This window comes from Rhinolophus sinicus, linkage group LG03, assembly GCF_036562045.2.
Source record: "Rhinolophus sinicus isolate RSC01 linkage group LG03, ASM3656204v1, whole genome shotgun sequence".
In the NCBI taxonomy this organism is placed as follows: Eukaryota; Metazoa; Chordata; class Mammalia; order Chiroptera; family Rhinolophidae; genus Rhinolophus; species Rhinolophus sinicus.
Window position 1 is genome coordinate 115,779,154 of NC_133753.1, and position 20,120 is coordinate 115,799,273.

Below are 20,120 nucleotides of genomic sequence, written 5' to 3' on the forward strand. Positions count from 1 at the left end.
TTGAGTGGCAAGGAATAGAATTATTTTGTTTTACATTTCTTTGGATGCACTAAGCTTTAAGAAAACTTTGTTACTTGGGATCTTACGTAGGGAATCTGCTGAGTGACTCTTGGATTGTTAAAATGTTTTTCTATCCATTTAAACCAAAAGTTTTTAGCTTGGGTTTATCTGCCAGCTCGATATGTGACCTTGGATAATTGATGAACTACTCTGAGCCCTTTTCTTCAACTGTAAAACGATGATCACTCAAGTTCCTTTTGTAGTTTTTAAATGAGAAACTGGACGCATTTAACGTATGATTTTTTGATGGGATGGTTCTAAATTATAACATCAGGATTGGGCTGTTAAGTCAGATTAAACTGCTATTTAAGGCTGACTAGTACAGAGCTGCTGCAAATTCCATTTCATATTTTAAAAAATTCACAGCGTCTGCATAAACTGGTGTTTTATATGATGAGAAGTAACTTAAATATGTAAATATTCTACACAGCCTCTATCTTTTAAAAAGCATTTACTTTTTTTTTCTTCCAAACAGAGAGAGGATTGTGCCTGGCCATAAGATTCATGGTTGCCAATTAAACCTCGTAATGCAATTACTATCCTATTTCACTCATACCTGTACACACTCCCTCTAGTGGTTCAAACTGTTTAAAATATTTGTTGAACATTCCAGACCAACTTAGTTTCTAGCTGTACTGCTAGATGTACTGATGTTTAAATTTGCTCTCTCATAGTCTTTGTCTATCCGGAACAATTATTGTTTTTAAATATATCATTTAAGGTTTTAAATATATCATTTAAGAAATAAAAGATGGAGGGATGATTTTTGTGCCATTTCAATTTAGCACAAAAGGAAATGAGGTAATCCAGTGACTCAATTTAACAGAAGTTTATTGATCAGTGTGTATATAGTATTAAGGTAAACAAAGAATTACAGGACAGTCTCTGCCCCAGGGTGCTGACAGGCTTGGGGGTGGGAGGTGCTGTGCTATTTCCCATCATGCTTTTTTAGTTGCTGGCTTCCATCCTCACCAGGGTCCTCTGAGATGTTTGTGATCCCACTGGGTTTCCAGTCCCACGGTCCATGCTGCCCTCCACAGCTGAGTCCTTGTAACACAACCATGAGACTCCTTTGGATCGTAAGGTCTTCCTTCTCTCAGCACTTCCTCACTTTCCTGGGGGAAGGGGAATGGCGAGCATGGGAAACTTCCTGTTGCTTTGTTGTGCCACTCTGGGGCCCCAAAGGAAGCTTCATTAGGAGCTGTGTCTGCCTCCCATGCTTCATTTCCACTTTACCACTGGCTGTAGATTCAGCCTTGATGGCTGTAGATGGGGCACACGTTCCATGTCTCCTTTCAGAGCGCTGCTGCTCCTAACCATCTTGCGTCTCTCTCTCTAGACTGCCTCCTCGCCCCAGCTCCCAGAGCTCAATGCAAGCAAGGGGTGGGGAATCACATGCCTTTCTGCCAAAACTTTTGACTGAAGAGCCAAAAATTATAGTGTCTGTTCCTAGTTCCTTCCTGATACTTCCATCCTGCCCCCTTGGAGCAGTGTCAAATCTCATGGCCTAGATAGCACGGGGTCATAGGAAAAACATGTCAGTTAATTCCTCCCTTATCCTAAGACAAGGGATATCCCAGGAGGAGGGGTGTCAGCCTTATAAAGCTGAACAAAGTTTAAGAACAATGAGGGGAAAAGAGAAACACTTCTTTTGGAGGTTATAAGACCATTATTACCTTTAAGAAATTTCAAGCCTTGGCTAGTCTGAGGATGAAAGAAGAACAAGAAGGCAAAGGGTGTACATGGTGGGTGAGGCAGTTTAATCCCTCACATTTATTGAACACTTACTATATAGCAAGCACTGTTTTAGTGCTTTAGATGAATTAACTCATTTAATCCTCAAAACAACTCTAGTACATCCCTCCCCCCTGCAAATACAGAAACTGAGGTTCAGACTGGTTAAGGTATTTGTCCAAGGAGAACACATAGCTACTAAGTGGACGAGGCAGCCTGGCTCCTAAATTTCTACGTGCTGCTGTGGAGGGTGAGGTCCTGGTGAAAGGGCAGCGGAAAGCAGAACCCAGGGATTTAGTTGTAGATCAAGGATATCTGAACAGCTGTAGAGAGAAGAGAAGGAACTGGTTGAACGGGAAGACAACCTATCGTTTAAACATTTATTCAATCACTAACACACGAGAGGAAATAGGTGATAGAAAAGAGCAGGTAGGAGACACGGTCTCGTTTGGGCGTGGAGATGCCTCTCCCTGTGAGTTAGCCAGAAGGTAAGGTCTGAGTGAAGCTCTGAGAAATTCTGAGCTTGAGTTGGTGTCGGACTGCTGGAGAAGGAGGAAGTTATGAACCACTGGTAGGATGAGTTAGATTTTCTTGCTACATAGAGATCAAATTGACTGAGAGTGAGAAAGGAGACTGGGAGTCTTAGGGCTGTAAAAACTGTCTGGAGTAGCTTCTGTGAGGAATGCAATAAGAAGTCAAACCGCTAGAAAGGAAAAATTTGCTGAGTCATATTAAAGTATTATTATTATTATGGCCCAATTATGGACCAGACATGATACTGTGTATATTATATACCTTCCTTCACAGTAGCTTTGCTTGATAAAGATTATTACCCCAATTTAACTGAGGAGGAAAATGAAAAGCAGAGAATTTAAACAATTTGCTCATGGCTACTCAGCTAAGTGGCAGAACTTACACTCACATTCAGGTGTTATGAAGTTTGGAGAACTTGACAGCCCAGCACAGGTAGCTGTGGCATAGGACACCGGGAGATGACATTTGAGACTGTGAGAATGGGGAGATGGTACAGAGGGTGGAGATGAGGGCCTGTCTGTTGCCAAAGCCCGTGTGTTCCTACTCCCCAATGGCAGAGTAGAATGAGCCAGGAGGCGGTCCCATTGGTACACTTAGTATCTTGCCCACACGGGTCTTGGCAACTTGAGGACAGGAAACATAGATGAGAGACAACTAGAATTGGGGACTGATGTGAGATAATGATGACCTAGGGCGGGTGAGAAATGCTGGAGGAGGGTCCTGGCAGCTTCAGATCCTCTTGAAGGGTAGTAATGAGTTAAATCACTTTCAATTCAGTTTACATTTAGTGCCTTTGAAATTTATGCCTTTGGTCTAACTTTTTACATTGTGTAGAGTCTTGGCTCTTTAGATGCCTTCCTATGAACTGTTTTTCATCTTTTTATGAGATCACACTGAGTAGCAGGAGACCACGGGTTTAGTACATCTTGGTAGAAAAGTCTGCATCTTAAGGACTGGTTGGGAGTATGTTTTTCTAAAAATTCTGTTGTTGATATCTATTTTCTTCTCACAGCCGTGTAGATGAATAAATTCGCACCCTTTATTTTGTCTTTCTAAACAAAATAAAATATGATATCTGCTCAAAAACATTTAGTAAAGAAAAACAAGTTTGAAAAAAAGGTCAGCAAGACACAAGGACATGTGATATTTGCTGAAAGCGCCTGTCGGAAGAGTCTGAGTAATGTAGATAGGCCAAGGGAAACAAGACACAATTAAAGTGAAATTCATTCCCTCTAGATAGCTGAAAAGTGAGTTTATGAATCCTGAGAGGTAGGAGGCTAAATGAGATCTAATTTTGTCTTATTTAACTTGGCTTTTTAAATGGATAACCCTTGGCTCTCTCTGCAAGTATCACTTTTGTCAAACTGACCTTAAAGTATAATGTGTTTTTCTTTTTGTAAATGTGAAGTGTTTTTGATCATGCAATAGTTACTCAACTAATAAGGTTTTCAACTATAAATGTAGACTGTGCTCTAATGGAAACCATATTACCAGTGGAAAGAGTTCCATTTTTTATTATCATAGTCTAGCTCAAATAGTTCTCACAGTGGGACCTCAAACAGGGCCCAGAAAAATAGCTCAAGAAATAATACTTTTGCACAGATTCACACACTTAGTTTAAACAAACCAGAAAAATAAGAGACTGGGTCATCCAGATAAATAGCTATTCATGATTAGGAAAAAAAAAAACACATTTGAAATATTTTCAAGGCCAAATTGTCTTTCAGCACAATAGGGAAGAGTTACACTATAGAAAAACCCAAGTCAGACATAATTCTCAAGCTAATTGTCTTAGGGTTTATATTGAAATATGTAATATTTTCTAAAGGAGATTTAACTTCTTAATATTTTTTTGTTTTGCAGGGTTTCCCTGAAAATCTTAAGGTCTTGGCTCTAGGTAACTAGGGTCTTAGTCTAAACTTGGCTATCAACTCTTAAGGTGCATCACTTAGGCAAATCACCCATTCTCTCTGGGATTCCATTTCCCATCCATAAATTAGGGTTCTGAACTAGATGGTTGCCAGGTTCTCTTCCATTTCTAACTGTATACAAGGTCTGCCAATTAAGTTCACGAACTCATCCTAGAAAAAATGCTACATACCTCACTGCTGAATATCACTATGGTCACCTTCAAAATACTCCCTGTGGGAAGCTATGCACCAACACCAGTGCCTAGTTCACCCCTCAAAGCAATTTTGGAACTCTTTTTCTGGAATGGCCATCAGAGCTGTCGTATTACCCTTGATGTCCTGCATGTCATCAAAATGTTTTCCTTTCAATATTTCCTTTATCTTTAGGTAAAGAAAGAAGTCATTGGAGGCCAGATCAGGTGAGTGGGAAGGATGTTCCAATACAGTGATTTGTTTACTGGCTAAAAACTCACTCACTGGCAGTGCCCTGTGAGCTGGTGCATTGTCATGATGCAAGGGCCATGAATTGTTGGTGAAAAGTTCAGGTCATCTACCTTTTCCAGCCTTTTCAGCACTTCCAAATAGTAAACTTGGCTAACTGTTTGTCCAGTTGGTACAAGAATTCGTAATAAATAATCCCCCTGATATCAAAAAAGGTTAGCAACATCGTTACAAGTTCGAGAACTTAATTGTCAGACCTCGTATGAGCTTATTTGACTTTGAGCCTTTGCGAATAATCTGAATTTGCATTAATGTTGGAAGGAGAAGGTAGTCTCTCAGGGTCTTTGGTTTTGTTCTCTCTTTCTTAATTTTGGCTTAAAAAACACTTCAGACGGCCTTTTGCTTGAGAAACCAACATGTCATGTCCTAGGAGAGCTGGGATCTGACCTGGCTCCTTGTGGGAAATACTTCAGATCTGGATGTAAGAAGGACAAGAGGACCATAACAAAAGCAGGGTGGACAGAGAAACTTTCATTCTGAGTATTTATAATTGCCCTTAAGTCACATAGGTTGAATTCTTGCCTGCCTTTCTACTGGGGCCGTGTGAAAGAATATTCTGCCATAAAATGTTAACAGTGTGAGTGATCTTCACTGGGTTTAAGGATTCACTGATTGTAAAAAAATGTTTCACCTAGAAAGACAGTGAGTATGTATTCCTAGAGCCTATACCCGCTGACCTGGAAGGAGATTCCCTAGAAGTATGCTAAGTGGACAAGGGAAGCCAGCTAGAGTTTCTATTTATCTAACCAGATAATTGAGTGAACTAAAAGGTCTTTTATTATCCTTATGTAGATTACATACTTTGTAGGGTATCCATAGTCATTATTAAAATTATGTGTATTCCTGTCTCACTTCTGAGCACCTTCTCTGAAAATTTGTACATACCCAGGAATGCAAAGCATATTCATTGTAGCATCAGTGGAAACAAACATAATTAAGTAGGCAAATGCACTTCAGAAATTACCTAGTGCCTTCTGCATTAAAATAGAAATGACTTTTGGCTGCTTGCCTTTACTCATGAGGATAATTGTTAAGTGCAGATCTGATTTTCCTGGAAAAACACGTTTGAATCTCAACAGGCTTGATCTAGTCTCCCATCCCCATGTTCTTCATAGTGACAGGTGATTTATGGAGTTGACTGTCTCAGAATTTTAAATACAACACTCTTAAGACTAGAGTCAAGATAATCTCACATAGATTGTAGGTAAACTTCATAGATTGAGAAATGGTGCTGAAGTGAGCAGAAACTCATAGAATGTCTGAGTCAAATATTTTTGTTATATAGAAAGAAGGGAGTTGGAGTTGTATTCTTGATTATCAAAAGATATCAAATAGCTTCAAAACTTCCCACTAAAATTGTGTTTTAATATATTTTTGCTAAGACATAAGGACTTATGCATAAAATAAGTCAAATTTCTTGATCCACACTGAGTTGCATGTTATGTCATCTTCTGTTGATTGCTCCTTCTTAAAGCTAAAAGCGGACTAGTATTCATTGTCCTACTTACCTATTTCATGCTACTACAAAAATTTAGTCCTCAGTAGCTGATACTTTTTGTGATCAAAGACAGTTTAAGTTGTAAATATTCTCTTGGAAAATATTAATAGACCAATAAAATATGAAGTGAGACCTATGAGAGTAATTTTATGAAATAGTATTATTTTGAGATAATTTAAGAATATTAAACACATCCTGTTTCATAGATATTCTTCTTTATTAAATATTCTTGCTTATTCATTATAGATCTAAATATTTAACTAGTTTGTCAGTGTTCTTTATATTTTACTTTAAAGATGTTAACATATTTAAAGTTAAGTTTGATTTATTTAAGTAATATTTAGAGTATCGAGATTCACAAATATGTTCTTTTAACTTTAAAATTATTTTTAAACTTTAATTATACAAACAATAAATGGATATATTTGGTAAGTATGTTCATTGAATGGAATAAATGACATATTTGGGGCACAAGGATTAGGATTGTGATTTGGGTTTGTGATCCTAGATGTGGGACAAATTCCTCCCAGCTTTTTCTCCCTCCTCAGAAAAGAGGTGGTTGACCAGGAGATTTCAAAGTTCTTGCTCATTGCTCTACTTTGTGGTTCTTCTTTGAGGGGTCTGGAGCTTTCCAGAGTGCTGTACACTTAGCAGATGCTAAAGAAGCATTTGATTGTATTGTAGCTGATCTAATTTTCACAGCATTGAAATGTACCCAAAATTTAAATATATGTTTATAAATTCATCTCAAAAGTATGGATAAAGTGAAAAAGTCAGAGCTTGAGGTAATTTTTCACACTAAAAGAACATATTTATGAATCTAGATATTAAACCTAAATATTAAAGGCAGAAAACACAGATCTCTAGGGACCAAAGGGAAAAAATATGTTGGTGATCATTTCTTAGGGGAGTATTATACTTCTTTAAAGTAAGGAATCTGTGATTAAATTCCCATTTTTTAAGAGAAAAGTATATTTATATTGGACTTGAGACAAGTTGTCTGTTAGGTGCTTCCGTTATTCTCCTAGACTCTTATATATTGATTCAGAAGGTGTCCACACTGTCTTTTTGTTTTTCAATCAAAGGTGCCTGTCTAATTGCTACATAAAGAATCCATGATATTCTCTGTTTCAAATAAGTTAGTTCTTTTATAATTGCTCTAAAATGCTCCCCAGAGCTGAGATAAATTTAGATTTATAAATTATGAGGAAAAGAAAGGGATATATGTATGTATATGTAAACGACCCATTTTCTCTAAAGCTCTTTTCTACTTCACTGTGAGGTAGAGGTCAAAATGAAGGAGGTATGCTTTACATAAATTCTTTTACTGAAAGGAAAGGCTCAGGAATTTAAAAAAAAACTAATAAGTAAAAGATGTAAAAGACCCTAAATTTCATATCATTGTGTAGTTAGGTAATTTATTTTTATGATTGAAAATATTTGACCCTTGAGCATGTTAAATATTTTTACTTAAATGGAACTCAGTTATGATTACTTAAATTACTGTTTTCTTAAAGTAATATGGCTCTGATAGAATTACTGGAGTTTTATTTGAAACTATCTGACTAGAACTTCTTCAAGGGTTTTATCCTTCTTTTTTTTTTAGATTAGTATATTATTATTTCTTAAAAAAAACACACAGTCTTTGCTTAAGAATTCTTATGTAAGAGTAACTTGTTAATTGTGTTTATTATTATTTTTCACTAAATTAGTAGACTGTAGTCTTGGGTTCTCAATACTCTGAAAACAATCTAACAAACATAACATAGTCTTTGTAAATCAATAACTTTATTAATTTTAGAACTTGGAAACATAGGGATTCAGTAGCTTATTTGTGTCAATACCATGCTTTCATTGCAAAGAAAAAAGTACACAATGACATTTCCTTTTTCCTGATTATTTAAAGAGTAGCTATGCTTTATTGAGGGTTTACTGTATGCCTGGACCAAAGTCAAGGTAGACTAAGCTACTATATAGAGACCGAACAATAAATTAGTGGTTTAAGGAATGTCAAAATTTATTTCTCTCTCAAGAAATAGGCTGGGCTAGTCGTTTCAGTCATTCAGGGACTCAGCCTCACAGTAGTTTGTGTGGTCTTTTAAGATCCCTCGATGCCATTCCAGATAGCAGGAAGTGGAATTTCAGTGTAGAAGACTGTGTGTGCAAAGTGTATGGTCTAGGAAGTGTCATTTTACTTATAGTCCATTGGCTGGGGCTTAGTCACATGGCTGTTAGTAGCTGCAAAGGGGACTGGGAAAAGTCTCTGGCTGGGCAGCTATTTCCCAACTTGGGCTCTACCACCATCAAAGAAAGGCAGTATAGTTGGTAGATTCTGCCATGAGATTTTACATAATTATCAGATTTAATTACTGTAGTGAACAAATATTACATAGAAAGGATAACCAAGGCTCAGAGGCTAATTACTTATCCAAGGTCATACAGCTTGTAAGTGACAGAGTTAGTATTTGAAACTAGGCCTGTTTGGCTCCAAACTCCATGTTCTTAATCTCTATGCCAGAGTATAACAAAAGTTGTAATATAGCCCAATCAATTGAGTTTAATGAATTGTAAATATTTCTTTTCTTCAGATAGGTTTTCCAGAGAGCCAAAATACATATCATGCACAAAGAATGAATGTGTTGTTTCACTTGGCACTTAACCTTCAGGTTATCATTAAATAATTGAGGACATTCTGGAAGTTTTCTAATTTAATTCAATTACTTTCATGTCGAATGCGTGTGTTGTAGCCCATTTTGCTGAGTTGAGTTGACTGAGTCTACACGTATTGCTGATCATCTTCTTGCTTGCTTTTCTCTGACTCAGAAGTGGAAAGCTGGGATTCCCTTGACCCATTGCATCCAGTGGTTGTCACCAGGTGCAGTTTTGCCAATGAGATATAGAGGGAATATTCTAAGACTGGCTTCCCATCACAAATAAAAAGAGAAAGTCCCTTAAGGAAAAGTCTTTGGGCCTACTTGCCTTACTTTTGCCTGGGATGTGGATGCGATTTCCAGAAGTGCACTGGCCACCTCACTTACCTGAGGATGAAGGCCTAGAAGATAGGGATGCAGAGAGGGAAGATGGAAAGTTTCTGCTGGACCTTGATACATCCTCCCTGGAGGGCTTATCTCTTGTGGTATTTTCTATGATTTGTTGCAGAAAGCAATCCATGTACACTGAATGTTTTACCTCCAAATTCTGCTCTCTTCCTTTTTTCTTTCCTTCCATTTCCCTTCCTTCCTTTTCCCCTTCTTCCCTCTTTCTTCCTCTTTGTCTCTCCCTTTCTTGCTTTTTTATTTTTCTGACTTCAGACAGTGGCAACTTGAGATCAATCCAGAATTTAGCATTTGCCTCTGTAAAGGAAGTATTCAATGGGTGTTGAGCAAAGGGTGGTGGTGTGGCTGGAGAAACCTGTCGCGGGAAAGAAACTACTCTCATTCTCCTTTTTCCCCTCTTTGTAATTCTAGGCATTATAACCCTTCTATAGCCAAATATCTTTATATAATAATTTTAGGGGGAGCAATTGTTTGCTTTTAAGTTTCAGGGATACAATAAAAATGCAAATGCTTTGTCTTACTGGTTATACATCTCATCCTCTTTTCCTCACTGGAATTTAGTGAGTGGCTATTTAACTATCTTGTGGTAACATGAAAAAACAAACTTCACCTTCTGAGAGGATTTCTGTTAACTGAAATTCAAAGTGTTTGCCTTTCTTAGAGGAAAGGAACTCTCGATTTGAAAGGAATTTGAGTTTTTAAAGTTAACTTGTTTCCTTTTTCTTTTTTCAAAAGTATCATACTTTCTGTTTCTTTTAAGCTATCCTTATAAGAGGACTGACAATTAAGTTCAAGAACTTGTTGCTAACCTTTTTTTGATATCAGCGGGATTATTCATTATGAATTTGTACCAACTGGACAAATAGTTAACCAAGTTTACTATTTAGAAGTGCCAAAAAGGCTGCATGAAAAAGTTAGATGACCTGAACTTTTCACCAACAATTCATGGCTCCCGCATCAAGACAATGCACCAGCTCACATGGCACTTGTCTGTGAGGGAGTTTTTAGCCAGTAAACAAATACTATTGGAACACCCTCCCTACTTACCTGATCTGGCCTCCAATGACTTCTTTCTTTACACAAAGATAAAGGAAATATTAAAAGGAAGACATTTTGATGACAGCTCTGATGGCCATTCCGGAAAAAGAGTTTCAAAATCGCTTTGAAGGGTGGACTAGGTGCTGGTATCAGTGTACAGCTTCCCAAGGGGAGTACTTCAAGGGTGACCATAGTGACATTCAACAATGAGGTATGTAGCACTTTTTCTAGGATGAGTTCGTGAACTTAATTGTCTGTCCTCGTAAATGACGTAAGGACACTGAGGTGACGACTGAGAGGGAGGGAACAACAAGAACTCATGGGATGGAAATCAGTTGCTTGATGCTCTCAGACTGTTGTCCTTGTATGTTTCTGAAGAGGCAAAAATCACGCTCCATTAGAAAGGGACAGCACGAGGCTTGCTCTCTCTGCTTTGGTCTGTTCCTGGTTTCTGAAGATGGGATGTGAACATTCCGCTAGATATAGTACTTTTGGGCAGCCCCTTGGCACTGATGTCAACACTGTCCCTCTCTTCCAAGCTGTCATGCAGTGAGGTTGAGACTGGAAAGTATGCATGCTGTTAACCTCAAGGGACTGATGTGGTCCTGGGCCAAGTGTATTATCAGCTGTTTGAATAAATAGACCATTCTGTTAGTGAAGGTCATTTTCCTTGTGCTTGTCTTTGGGAAGGAACATATTTAAAAAGAAACATGGCACAGAAAATGCTTTGGTTTTCTTATATATGTACAAAAAGTTATTCCCTATTTTATACTCCAGATAACGCATGCTCATATTTCTCTGCATAACTTTTGGATATCGGAACAAAAAAAAAATAAGAGAAAATGGGCCTCAGCAGAATTTAATAATAATAGCAAAGGATCAGGGCCATTGTGTGACCTTGCAGATTGTACACTGCACAAGTCTAGGGGGTGCCATTTTATATTTTGATGTGGACAGCACTCCATGGAGTTATGCAACTCAGTGGCCCTGCAAACACTGCTGTAGCATTTACTGTGTGTCATGAGAATAATCTATTCAATTAATCATTATCCAATCCTATGCAGTAGATCCTGATGTCCTCATTTTACAGACAAGGAAACTGAGATACAAGAAGCTCAAGGTCAAAGTAGTGGCAGAACTGGGATATGAAACCAAATCTGGCTTCAGAGACTGAGCTCATCACCACTATGTCATATTGCCCCCGAACTAGTTAGAACGCATCCATGGGAAATATTCTTCGTTCACTCATTCACCATTCTCAAATGACTTTTTGAGTGTTCTGGGCATTGTGCTAGCCATTGGAGTAAAGAGGTTCAATAGTACCATTTTTGGCTCAGTTTAAACTAAGAAAATTGTAGGGCTGTATTTTCCTGGAGTTTTGAAACAGTAGTGTTGTCATGAATTTCTGAGGTGAACTGAAGAAAGGGAACAGTGTAGTTGATTTGTCAGGGTCCTTTGGCTGCACAAGAGCAAGCCTGGGATACAGTATATGAAATTCTAGGTACTCCTTGTTGAAAGACTACTATTCTTCTGGATTCCAAAACGAATAAGCAAGCATTTTACCTTCCTCCTTGTCCTTTTCTTCCGCATTTTTCTCTTCTTCTAATACTACCTGTCTCTTTTCCTCCCATCTTTCTCTGCCCATATATTTTCATCTTATTGCCTGAATGGTAACTCAGAAGAATGACTGAAACAAATCTACCCTGTTAGCGAGGAATGTGTTAATTCAATAATCTCACTAAATATATAAAAAACAACGCTAAATGAAATATATAAACATTTTAGTTCTGAAGGTAGAGACTTAAATTGTGTTTTATTAAATGAATTGGGTAACCTAAACTCACACTTTTATGGTCAAGTAAGTCGAATATGAGCCAAATGAACTCACAGAGGAGGCAGTGTAGGAAAAGAACAGAAACATATAAAGAGGCAAAAATCCATCTGTAGTCACCATGTTCCTTGTGCATTGTAGTCTCAGGCCAAAAGACTTCTCAGTGAACATATTTTTCCCCTTAGGTTGATCTATATTGACAACCACCCATGGACACTAATTTTTTAAGAGTAGTCTGTGGCTTGAAGGAGGCAGAGGAAACCCTGTACTATATTTCACTGAGGCACATTTGCCATGAAAATAACAGTTATTGCTGTTGCCAGTCAATGGTCAGTGCCTTTCAGTATGAATATGGGGAGTTATATAAATTTTGTTTATGCCAAGTTCCTTGAAACTCTGACAAGTTGGAGGTAGGGGGATGGGAAAACCCGGGTTGAATTATCCCTATGTTCTGTAGTTGTTGTTAGGGGGAAAAAAGCTGCAATGGCAGGGCACACTGGGGTGCAAATGTAAGTAATATTTAACTCAGTCTGTTAATAAAGAGCAAGATTTGCCTGCTGGTGCCCCAGTAAGCCATGCCTCATAAGCATTGTGGTTTCCAAAATTATTCCAAGTTAGGCACTGCTACAAGCAAAATATGCTGCTGGCTGTGAAATAATGAGAGGGATAATAAATATATAAAATTTGGAATCTCCTGTTGAAAAAAAATGAAAGAGATTTTATGAACCCAACCAGTCAAACTCAGATGAAAAACCCCCAGTGCGCTCGCCATGATTAATGCCCTGGCCTTCCATGTAAGAAACTCAGATTCAATTTCCTATTCTGATATCTTGTTCTGGAGGCAGCTATGGTTGGGGTCATTACTGAGATAGCAAGTTCATCTGGTGTTGGTAACTGTGTGGCTCTGAAGTCCTGGTGAGAGAGAATGAAAGGTCAAAGCCAAGGTATGTCAGCATGTACCCAAGAAAATGGCCGTGTGTCTCTACAGAACTGGATGCAAATATTAGAGAGGACATTTAATGACAATGACATTGAACTTGATATATCAACGTGGAATACTCTTGTCAATCATCCTTCTGTTTGTACTGACCCTGGGAAGTTGTCAAATGGGTCTCATAAAATCTCTAACAGTCGAGGAAACAAAGGCTCAGAGAAGCTTGCCCAAGGTCACATGATTGGTAAGTGCTGGAGCCTAAAGGAAAAACCTAATCTTACTGCTGGCACAGAGCCCTTTTCTTTCATCTCTTCAGTGTCACCGTTTCCCTAACCTGCTGTAAAATACACATGCATGTGTGTGCACGCACACACATGCTCTCTCTCTCTCTCTCTCTCTCTCTCTCTCTCCTTTCTCTCTCTGTGGGGTATGAGCAAACCAAGCATCCTGTCTAAATTAATTTATTTCATGAGATCATTTCTCCACACTCCATTTCACATTGCCTGTGGAGACATAAACCTAGTAAAAGAATGAGGACTTTGGTCCCTATATTTGGCCCTAAATGTCAGCAGAAAATGTTTTCTTAACTCAATGTGAGCCCTGGAAGGCTTGTTTGCTTGACTTTCAAATGCTGCCAGCCAGAAGACACATCAACTCTAAAAGGCTTTTATAGAGAAGGCTGAGTCCTGATGGAAACTTTATGCCTGTGAGGATGTTACTATACAGAAAAGATATGGAGGGTACGTAAATTTTGGTAAAAATTCATCCTCAGCTGGAAATTCTGGTCCATGGGTTCCTAAGCAAGCTTCATTTTGTGGATGTTCACTTTTATGAATATGATCGTAATAGTTTTATGGTCGTAATAGTTGGTACAGCCTCATCTCAAATTTCTTAAGTAGAGGAATGTCTCTTAATTAATCATTAAGAAAAAAATAGAAGAATAAAGCAAGAGGAAAATTACATGTTTGTCTTATTCTAGATAATGTTTTAAGCTCGTTGACCTCACTGAGCTCAAAGAAACATGTTTGTGACACCAAGAAGTAAAATAAATTGCCAGCTTGCTCGTATCAGACCTCCTTTCACATTCAATAAATGATGTGTGATTACAGGCAGGCCATTAACATTGTGAGGGAGGATGTTTTAGGAGCCCCTTTACTCTCTCTTCTGAACATTGGCGCTGTGGCTGAGTGCCACGGCATTCTAATCTACCTGTCAGGAGCTTTAAGCAAGATGTTCTGGTGGATTTTGAGCGTACCTTCAGAGGTCCTTATGTGAAACTAGCCTCCCTGCAATTAGTGCCGTTCTCAGAGTGGTGGGAGCCAGCAGCCACTACGTAGGATAGTTTGGGGTACACAATGGACACTTTCTCCCCAATTTTTACACAGCCGTGATTTTAGAATGAGACTTCAAAGGACCCTTTCAAAAGAAGATGCATGACATCTGGAAGTGACAATAATCCATTATTTCTTATTTATACCCCACAACACTATTTCTCAGTCTTAAGTATGTATAAGAATCATTGAAGAGCATATGAAGACACAGGTTCCTACCTCCCTCTCCCACAATTCATTAGCTTGGGGTTGGGCAGAGAATTCCTGTTTTTATGAGTTCCCATGTTATGCTGTTGCTGCTGGTCGGGGCATCACACTTTGAGTAACACTATTCTAGAATTAAGTTTTCAGATTAACCAGTTACCTAATGGGGATTTGAAGGAATGGGAAAGAGAACAGGATGTAATGTAGAAAGGAGGATGAGAAAAGTTTCAGAATTTTGGAATGGCATAATGAAGAACGAATATAAACATGGGTTCCCCAGACGGGAGCTCTGAGAAACCAATGAGAGACGGATGAAGCATAATAGAGGAAGGCAGAGAGAAGAGGACCTCATCATCCTCTCGTCACACACTTGACCAAGGCCAATGCTGTGACCTACAATTGCCATCCACGCACTTCCTATTTCCTTCAGGTATGAATATTCCTTCAGAACACTGAGTGCCATACCCTTTGTAAAGTAAACTTTAAGAATGATGAATCAATCAGCAAGATGTGAAGCAACCATCGTTGTTGAATGACTAAGAAATTCTACCTGCCTTTACTGTTGAATCCATTCAAATGAATCATGGGAAGAAATTGGAGGGGGGCAGTGCAAGTGGGTGGAGAAGGGACTGAGATGCTAGGTGTGGTTTGGGCTGGGGCGTTGGGATACCGTATACTGTTCCATTGAATTCACGTGAGAACATTCGATGTGGCTCTGCCTGGTGGGGGTCCTTGGTAAACTTTGATTGACCATGTTGTCTAGACTGGCAAAGTTTCAGTGCTGTTCTTTGTTGTTTCAGAAATGGAAAGATTGAGAAAAACTGCCAAGTCTTTGAAGTGTGTGCCTGTGGGGCTGGGCCTCACAGCGGCTCAAGTCTGAAAATCATTAAGTATTTCACCACTGTAATGACTCAGCTGGGGTTAGAACATCACCAGATTGGAGCGCGACTATTTCTAATGCACAAATTTTAATAATAATTGAGAGATGTGGCTCAGAATATAACCCACCCAGAAAAACTCATAGACTCATGTAGTTTCTAGCAACCCAAGGACGTTATGGTACCGCTCACACCCACCAGTCCCGTTCCTAAGCAGCACCCACTTCTTTAGACTTTCCTGATTTCTCACTGTTCCTCCCTCATCAAAAATTGCCTCCTGTGCCCTAACCACACACTAAAATAATGAATGACTGTGGCTAGGTAATTTGATGAACACCATGACTGGCTTTTTTTTTTTTTTTGCCATTAATGTCTCAGCTCACTAATTACCTTTTCAGAGAACCTTTCCCTGACCACCCAATGTAAAGAAGCAGTTGTTCTTTATCATCTCACACTGCTTTATTTTCTCCACGTCATTTACTACTCTCAGAAATGGCCTTGTCTTATTTATTTACTGGCTCCCTCCCCACCTTCAGTATTGACTCCGTGTGAGCTGAGATCTTGTCACTCTTACTGACTACATTATCTCCAGTCCCAGGACCTATGTTTGACACAAATATTTGTTGACTACATGAATGCATTCAAGCCAAGGTGAAGATTAGTAATGTCTATAGGTTAGGTCTGTGGGATAAACTACATTTTAACAAGACCCTTCATTCTTTAACTCAAAGGAATGAAAAATGGGGGAAGTTTGGGTACCCCTCCACACACTGCTCATTTGGGTCATGGTGGGAACCAGCTCCATACAGATGCTGGCATGCTCCATCACAGAAAGGACTTTCTGGCCAAAAGGACTAATTGGAGTGTCATGCAGGGGATGGAAAGAGCTTGTCAACCCAGATTCACCCTCCCCCATTCTGTGAGTGCCTCCCTAGAGGCAGTTCTGTCTGACAGTGGTTACCTATTATTAGGCTATAGGTTTTAGAGGGAAGTGATGTCATTTCAAAGCTTTGTACTAAGGTAAAATAAGCTATAAACTCTAAGTACACGAACTCTTCTTATCTTGGCTGAAAATGAGTCCTTATTCATGTTTTAAATGGAAGACAAGTATTGCCCTTTACCCTTCATATCCCTTCTGTTTCCAAAAAGTCCAGAGAAGGGAAGTAATAGAAAATAGTGATTGTGATCTTCTCCAGGATTTGTGGAGACGCCATGTTTTTGCTGTTTGCCAGAACTCCCTGAGTTTGAGAAAAGTGAAAATCTAAGTTCTGAAAGATATTTATTTCTCAATGATAATACCTCCCCAAGAATATGCCCTAGAACAGTGATTTACAAAGTCTGGTCCTGCAATAAGCAGCCTCATTATCACCCATGAATTTGTTAGAAATGCAAATTATCAGGCACCACCCCCGTCTCAAGGTGTTAGTAGGACAGGGTTCCAGGGGAGGTTCCAGGGGAGAATCCTTTTTTGCCTCTTGGAGCTTCTGCTGGCTGCCAGCATTCCTTTACTTAAAGCCACATCAGTTCAATCTCTGCCTCTGTGGTCACCTGGGTGGGAACAGCAGTTTGTGTTTTGACTAGCCCTCCAGGTGACTCTGATGCATGCTGAAGTTTGAGCGTCCCTGTCTAGGACTAGAACCTTGCTACTAAATATGTGGCCTGCAGCCCAAAAGCTTCAGTGTTACCTGGGAACTTATTAGAACTTTAGAACCATGGGCTCTGCTCCAGACACACTGAACAAGAATTAACATTTTAACAAGACGCCCAGTGGATTTTTATGAACCCTAAAGTTTGAGAAACACTTGATCTAGAATCTACCTAGATTGCCGTGTTCTGGTAATAGGTCATATAAAAAATAGAGGATGATATTAAAATATTGTATCTTGATTTTTGCACTACATTTTTAGGAGCTAAGTTTTTAATTTTCTTAAACTAACACATTTGAAGAATAAGAGTAATCGGGGTCTCTTTTTTTCATGACAGTTTTCTTAAAGTGTGCTCTGCAGATAAATCCTCTGGAGTATTGATTAAAATTCATATTCTTAACTATATCTCAGTTTAATTAAATTAAAATTTATGGAGGCATGCCTTGAAATCTGCATTTTTAAGAAGCATTTTGGTGATTCTCATACATTTTGGTCTAAAAGTTATGAACTTTTGTCTTGAATATAGTTTTTTAAATCTTCAAATTTGCCCTTGAACATTAATAATTATCAATATTCTAACAAATAGATTGGCATGAAAATCAATGCTATTAGAAGAAAAATACTGAATAAGTTTATTATGAATTAATATGTTTATAATTTTAATAGGTTTGGAGAGTTATTTAGAGCTGTAATTGCTTCCTTTGATATTTCTTTTTTTAATGAGAGTTTATTGGGGTGACAATTGTTAGTAAAGTTACATAGATTTCAGGTGTACTCCTTTGATATTTCTGACAAGAGCAGATCGAAAGTCAGAAAGACAACTTTTCTGAGAAACATAGCAATGCATAAAGGTCTTGGAGAAAGAGTCCCCATTCATGTTGGTCAAGAGTTTCTTTTTGTCTTGCTATTATTTTCCCATCAAAGTATTTTCCTATCAAGAATGTAAACTGTCATGAAACATTAAAAATGAGATTCAGGAGAGCTCATCCCTTCATCCCCGTTTATGCCTTCCCGCCTTCATTTTGTTGAGGTTGCGTGAGAGCTGCCAAGACATGCACACTGGTTAACAAATGGCTAATTGACAGTCACCCATCTGCTGATGTGATATTTGGCTGTTTTCAGATGGAGTCAATGATCATTAGATTTTGTTTCCCCTCATGGGGGAAAGCTGTGACATACTGATTACCTGATAGCGTTAGAAAGATTTCTGATTGTTTATATAGACTGAATAAATCTTTCTTAGGTTTGTGGTGCTGTCCCACATCTAGTTTATATCTAAATCCATATAATTTAATTATATTTGTAATGGCAAACAATTACTGCAGTTTTGTTTTGTTTTTTACTTTTCAATTATAGTTGATATTCAGTATTATTTTATATTAGTTTCAGGAGTACAGACAACATGGTGATTAGACATTTATATAATTTACAAAGTGCCCCCCTGCCTTAAATCTAGTTACCCACTTTGCAGGAAATTATTTTGAAATTATTTTGCCCCTAACTATGCCCATGCTGGATGGAGAAGGAAGGGCACAAAGATAGATGGACAGAATCAAATGAACAGAGACAGAAACTGTGGTGAGTGGCCGCTGGGACTCAGACAAATCTCTGCCAGGTGAAAACTCAGTGAAAGATTGAAGGAGGGTTTGCATATTGGATTATAAGGAACCATGCATTCCCACAGGCTTGCAAGAAGGGCCATCTGCAGGAACCAAACAGGTAGAAAAACACTTTTCACCAGGAACAAGGATCCAACAGATCACATCAATATGCTAAAAGATCTCCAACTAAGCCACCAAAAAGTCTCATACATCGAAGATGAAAAGAAACTGATCAAATATGCTTCCTTTAAATGCTGCCACTAGCAAACTAAGAAACCTCTACTATTGCTTGAACAGACAGCTGGGAGGACATGCAACTACGATAAAACCAGGTTCTATAGAAAACAGTCACTGCCTCCAAGAACTTGAAAAGCGTCAGACTTAAAGAGGTCCACAACCTTGATGAGCAGGAAATGCTGCCTTTTTCGTTTATTACAAAATATACTAATACATGTTAATTGCAGAAATAATAGAAATAAAAATAAAGAATTATCCTCAATTCTAGCACTCAAACACAGAGCCACCAAGTTTTTTTTTGTTTGTTTGTTTTTTTCTTTTTTAGGTCCAAGTGTCTTTTAGTCTCTTCCAAGGCATTTGTTATTTCATTTATTCCAATTAAAATTTGTGATGACAATGTCTGGTGTATTAACTATATACCCTTTTTATAAATGTTTTGAGTAACTCTAAATGAATTCTCTGAATTCACGCATCATTTATTTCAAATGAGCAAACTGGAAACCAAGAACTATAACACCTACAAGGAATTCTTGGGGAGGGAAGGGAAATAGCAATGAGGATAGTATTTTCCCACTGAAAAGTACTTAAATTATCCTTATTCTAGGAGCCCAAGTGAATATGTACTTAACAAATACTTTTGATGTAGTGGGGTCTCCCCTCAACCCCCACCCAGAAGAAGGGTAAACCAGATTATAGGGAAAACAGGTAACAACTATTTTCTTAAAATAATGTATGGTTTATTTTTTATAACTATCTTTAAGAACTAGATTTAAATATACACTTTCATTAGCATTAACTTTATTTTACTAAAATGTATTTGGGGAACAAGATGTCCGTGTAAAAGTTGGCATTAGACTTCGCTTTCTACAGTGAAATATCTGGAAGGATCATTAAAATGGAAATTTTTAGAATAAATTTATCCCTGCTCAAGTCCTTAAGGCATGTATACATTTGTGTGTGTGTGTTTCTGAGTGTCCCAAAGTGCATGTTTTAGTAAGTGAAAAACCATCTGTAAATATGTCTTCTACCCTTGAACCATTCTCCACTGATAATTATTCATGTGTTACGTGCACTTTTGCACATTAAGTTGGTCTAGGCCTGTTTAGAAGCTCTGATAGAGCTCAACT